This window comes from Camelus ferus, chromosome 13 (genome assembly GCF_009834535.1).
Source record: "Camelus ferus isolate YT-003-E chromosome 13, BCGSAC_Cfer_1.0, whole genome shotgun sequence".
Taxonomy (NCBI): domain Eukaryota; kingdom Metazoa; phylum Chordata; class Mammalia; order Artiodactyla; family Camelidae; genus Camelus; species Camelus ferus.
The window spans coordinates 32,613,130-32,619,129 of NC_045708.1; the positions used below are offsets into that span (position 1 = coordinate 32,613,130).

Here is a 6,000-nt window from a genome sequence, read left to right on the forward strand (position 1 = left end):
GCAAAAAGTAGTTACTAGCTCTAAGACTAAGAAAGAACAAAGACCTTAAAAGAACCCCACTCCTAAGCTAAGACTCAGACTTTTTGTGAGAAGGTCTGGCTGCCACAGGAACATGAGGCCTGTGGACAGTGAAGGAACTTGCTGAAGGTGGAAGACCAGAGCAGGTTCACAGGACTGGCCCAATAGATGGCAGAGAAACTTGCCAAACTATTCAAGTAGGCTGGATCTGGGCTGTATGTGACCTGCTGGTGGTGGGAAAACTTGCTGTCAGGTACAGGTTGGTTGTAACTGGCCAGTGGGAGCAGCCCACGAAGAAAAAGATGCTGAGGGATGCAGGTCACAGCTGGTCCATGAGGACTGCTGAAGTGAGCACTACCAGGCCTCCTCACGTTGCCAAAAACCAACTCACTGGAACCAGGAAAAGAAGCATCTCTCTCCTACAGCCTTGCAGTATCCCTCCAGAACTCTCTGTTGACAAAGGCTAATATCAAACCAACAGCCAAAGTAGATATGTTTATAGGGTCCAGTATCAAAAACAGGACAAAGGAGAGGGCATTTGGACCTGAGAATCAACAAATTAATAACTGGTACAGATCATCCCTTTGATTTCCATATGCACCCTTCTTCATACATTCAAACTTCCATGAAATAATAAAGAAACTCTGTGTTTCTACCTAACACAGCTATTTATACAAGTGAAATTCTCATCATCTCCCCAAAATAAGGAGCCATATAGTTTAAACAGTCATATCCATCTTTGGCTATATTAATTACTCCTCAAATTCATAGTCTCACTGAATATTCTGCTACCAAAAGACACAATTGTAAAGTTAACATTCAGCAATTTGTATAGAAAATAATGAAGAGAAGAAGAATAAAATACTTAAATATACAAATACAAATAAATGTACATATAATAAGTGAAGAGAAAATAGGCAAATCTACCACAATCCTCATTTCAATAATTGGTTATAAGGCCATAAAGCCATAGTTGATGTCTATGACTTCCTTCTTCCACTAATCACCCTGATCATTCTGGTATTTTACGTGGTAGGGTGATCTAAATCTCCACTATGGAAGAATCCTCAGTAGTCCTGCCCTTTTTTGATTGTTATAGTTTTCCATAACTTTTACTTGAGTGTGGAAGTATTTAAGAGTAGTCCCAGGGAACCCCTTGGTTCCAGAATCATTCTTTTTGCCTCACTGTGTAGCAACAGCTTGATTTACCCATGGTAAACAAGGAGTAATCATCCACTAGAGTAATTCTTTTATCTGCCTGCTGGCTCAGTGACATAAGAAGCCCAAGTAGCATTTCATCTTCTAATTCAATGGAACTATCATTGTATTTGTATTCTCCATTAGGAACAAGCGATCTCCAAACCAGCAGAGCTCAAAGTAGTTGAAAGAGAAGGCAAAAATCCCATGAGTGGGTTATTAGGAATTAATTGTAAGAGAAGCCACTCCCATTTCTACTTCTTGATTTTCAGATTCTGGTTATGAAGGAGACAGCACCATATAATGGTCTCTGATTCAAAGCATATACTGCATGCTGGAAGACAGAACCCCATCCTTTCATGATGGTGTCTCCTAACCTGAAAATCCACAGTCGTTGCCCAAGATCCATTCAGCTTCTGCAGAAGCCAGTGGGTATTTTAAATGCAGGTATGATAGGTATCAGCACCCCAGCATGTTCCAAGTCTTTGATGGTGGCACTAGTAATCTGCAATTCCTACAGGGATGCAGTTTGCTTCTGGTTTGCTAATTTGATAGAGAGGGTTAGCCTTTCTACCACAATGACTCTCATAAACATGTTTATTCCAATTATACATTCAGGAACTGGGGAAGTAACCATAGTATGTGTCTGTGGACCAACTGGTTCCACCTTAACTTAGGCCAAGACTCCATCTATCAAGTACCAACAATAGCCCCCACTGTGAGCCACACTGTCATTTTGGATCCCCAGTAATTAGCATCAATTCAGAGGCAGTGTCTATTAATACATGAAAGGTCTGGATATTCCTTTTTTTCCAGTGCACAGCCACCTGAGCAAATGGGTGAAGGTCCCTTTGGAGAAGGCCTGGAGGAAGATTTATGATGTATTCATGTAGCAACATTGTAGGATCATTCCTGAAGGGAAAGAAACTTCCCATTCAATTAAGGGACTCTATATCTGTGAACTGGCTTAAGGCTGGAAACTGGACAAGAGGCCATGACTCTCCATTGTGGTAACTCAAGTCAGGTTTTGGGTCACCAGACACAGACCAGGCTGTTCATCTGTTTCACTCCAAGGGACATCACGATCAATTAGCCACAACCAAAGGTCCCTATGGGCCAAAGCATTCTTAGTACTGATAAAATCCTTGCTGCCCTTTACAATAAACACACCTACCTTGTCTTTTATGGTTAAGTGTTGCCATTTGGTCTTTGCTACTTGAGATCCCATCATTTCTAGTATAATCAAGAAGTTCATCTCAATGGTGGCATCCTGCATGGTCATATCTTTCCCTATATATATATAGATAGATAGATAGATATTTGTCTCCAAACTCATCAAGTTGTATACTTTAATGATGTACAGTTTTTTGTATATCACTTTTTTAACTCAATAAAGAGGCTCAAAAAAGGGGAAATTTTTAATTAAAAAAAAGAAGGGAGGAGGGTATAGCTCAGTGGTAGAGTCTGTGCTTAGCATGCAGGAGGTCCTGAGTTGAATCCCCAGTATCTCTATTAAAATAATTTTTAAAAATTAAAAAATTAAAAATAAAACTATGATTTAAAAAAAGAATTTCATTGCCTGAGGACGAAGGGGATGGTAGGACACTGACCACTGCTCAGGAAGTTCCCGCCTCTAGTCCTTCCTTCTGGGCTGCTGGCACCACCTAAAGTTGGTAGGTGGCATGAAGCAGTATCCCACTGTCACTAACACACACTGCCCACTCTTGTCACTTGTCCGCACAAGTGTTATATCACACTTTCCCAAGTCAATATGACTTTTCTAAATGCTGAAATTACAAGGGGACAAGGAATTTATTTCAGGAGACAGAACCCAATAGGTTTTAACTGATCTCAGTTGCCCCATTTAGGAAGAACACTCTGATTTTGGACTCATGGCTAAAATCTGGGGGAGAGGAGTTTAAAGAAAAGACAGCTATTGAGATTCGCCAACAACCATTCTTAGTGATAAGTAGCAGAGGCTTAGGTCCAAATAGAAATGGAGAAATAGTGCTATGGGAAAAGCAGCATTAGAAACATAATCAAGGTGTGTGAAATTTCCAGGAATGATCATAGTATTTTCAGTAAGCTTTTGATTCTTCTTGGGCTAAAATGAGAAGTCTGAAGAGGGAAAAATAGACGAGTAACATATTCATCAAAGAATATATAAAAAACTTCTGAGTAAAAAGTGTGTCTGGCTTTCCTTTTGCCGCTGAGACCACAGCCATGAGTATGCTCGGGCTTCAGAAGAGGCTTATCTCCAGTATCCTCCACTGTGGCGAAGAAAAGGCTGATTGGACCCCAGTGAGACCAATGAAATCGCCAATGCCAACTCCTGTCAGCAGATCCGGAAGCTGATCAAAGATGGGCTGATCATCCAGAAGCCTGTGACTGTCCATTTCCAGGCTCGGTGCCAGAAAAGCACCATGGACCCCTGAAAAGCAGGCATTTGGGCACAGGTAGGGGAAAGGGTACTGCCAATGCTCAAATGTCTGAGAACATAACCCTGGATGAGGATGAAGAGAAATTCTGTGCCAGCTGCTCAGAAGATATCATAAATCTAAGAAGATTGACCACCATGAGTATCACAGACTGTATCTGAAAGTGAAGGGTAATATTTTCAAAAACAAGCAGATTCTCATGGAACACATCCAGAAGCTGAAAACAGATAAGACTCACAAGAAGCTTCTGGCTGACCAGGCTGAGGCCTGAAGGTCTAAGACCACGGAAGCATGCAAGTTCTATGAAGAGCAGTTCCACGCCAAGAAGGAGGAAATCATTGACTCTGCCTAAGGAGGAAGAGACCAAGAAATAAAGTTCTCCCCATCTCGTCTGTGCATGGTGGCCTCAGCAATTACCTAGATCACTCATTCAATAAAATAAGCCTTTATCTGCCTTAAAAAAAAAAAAGTGCATCTGTATCTGTGAACTGAATATGTTCATACCTTTTTTTTGGCTAATGGTACACATGCTATGATTTATGCATTAAAGGATGCATCTTTTCTGGGCCCCTTAACCATGTTATTTAGCTCCCCACATTAATCTATAACTAAATTATGAATTCGTTACCCTTCATAAATTCAAACCATAACTCTCTCACATTTACCCATGCAGATGTCCTTTCAACATGTTATCCATATGGCGTAGAGTGCTGACCATGAGGACATCAAGATTCCTCACTAGAAAATATCTAGCCAGCTAATTCCTTTGTTGTTAAATGCAGTTGCTTTTTGCTTGTGGCCAAAAGTTCTATGAGAATCAACATTTTAAAATATAGGTTGAAGACATATTCAGTCCTAGAAAAAGAATTACTATCTCTTACCTCCCAGGAACAAAAGCTAAGAGCAGGTAAGAATCCAGAAAGTTACCGATCAGCGCAGAATAGGCATAGTCTTTGCTGCCAGAGTGCTGCTGATTTCAGCATAAAGGCATCCTTCAGTTGAGAGTCCCTGCCACTCATCGGTGATGTTCACTTTGGTTAATTAGAAATACTAAAATAACATGGGAATAATTTTGCTAGCCTAAAAGAGCATGAATAATTTATGTAAAAGCCATGAGTAAACAGAACACTCACATTAGCCTTTCATAATGGTTCCTATCTCAACTTCACAGACTTAAAAAAGTCTCTGAAGTTCAATGTGATAGAAAGTCAGAATAAGACTCACCTGGGCCCAACCACACATGAGCTACATAACTAATTCTTGCGCAACAGATGGCATGCTGCAGGTGTAAGGAATTACTTTCCCTGAAATGTATTTGGGCTATACTATCATGTGTACTTAAATAGAAATAAGGGGTAAATTTTTGACCAAGGATGAAGTGTGGCCTTGGAATAAATGATTTTACTACAATGACCCATTTCAGAGGCTTTGTTGGTGGTAGTGGTGGGAAACAATAGTGAACTACCCTTCTCTCAGGCCACAGAAAGATACAGTGTGTGCTGGTTCTTGCTAGAATGAATGGTATCACAATAGGAGAGAACTCCCCTGATATGCTGTTTCTCTCCTACTTTAAGGGGGACAACCATGCCCCTGATCAGAACTGTCCCTAGGGAATTCGGGGTACTGAAAAAATTTTTTTTACAGGGACTCTGTCCATAGAAGCAATTTACTTCACCCAAAACCAGCATATCCACACCATTCTCGTGACCCAGTTTTATGCAATGCCATGTTCCAATGGGATCCAATCTGCAGGCCACTTTCCTGGAATTAGGACTCAATCATTGGGCCCTGGAACAACCCCATAGTGGGAATCTCACAGTTCCTCATAATACCTGATCAATTCCATGCATGCGATATAAATAAGTAATTGGAAAATGAATTTTAAAATAATTTTCAGCAGCATCAAAAATCATGAAATATTTAGGTTTAAATTTAACAAAGTATGTGCAAAACCTGTAACCTGAAAACTACAAAAAATTTCTGAGAGAAATTAAAGCAGAGCTAAATAAATGGAGAGCTATACCTTGTTCATGGATCAGAAGACTCAGTATAGTTAAGATACCAATTCTCCCAACACTGATCTATGGATTCATCAGTTTAGGGAGGGTTTTGTTGGTGCTGGTGTTTAAAAATGGAGAAGCAGTTTCATAAATGTATATGGAAATGCAAAAGACCTAGAATGGACCAAATAATCCTGAAAAAGGAAATAAGCTTGAGGATTTAGACTACCTGATTTCAAGAACTATTTAAAAAAATATAGTAATAAGGCAGTGTGGTACAGGCATATAGACATATATGAATATGCCAGAGATCTGGGCATCGTTGACTTTTATCTCACCATCTACAT

The 6,000-nt window shown here is 40.1% G+C and overlaps 1 pseudogene; it reads left to right on the forward strand.

Annotated features, from left to right (window-relative positions):
• The first annotated feature begins 3,438 nt into the window (after positions 1-3,438).
• LOC102511202 lies at positions 3,439-4,027 on the forward strand (annotated as a pseudogene).
• The last annotated feature ends 1,973 nt before the right edge of the window (positions 4,028-6,000 follow it).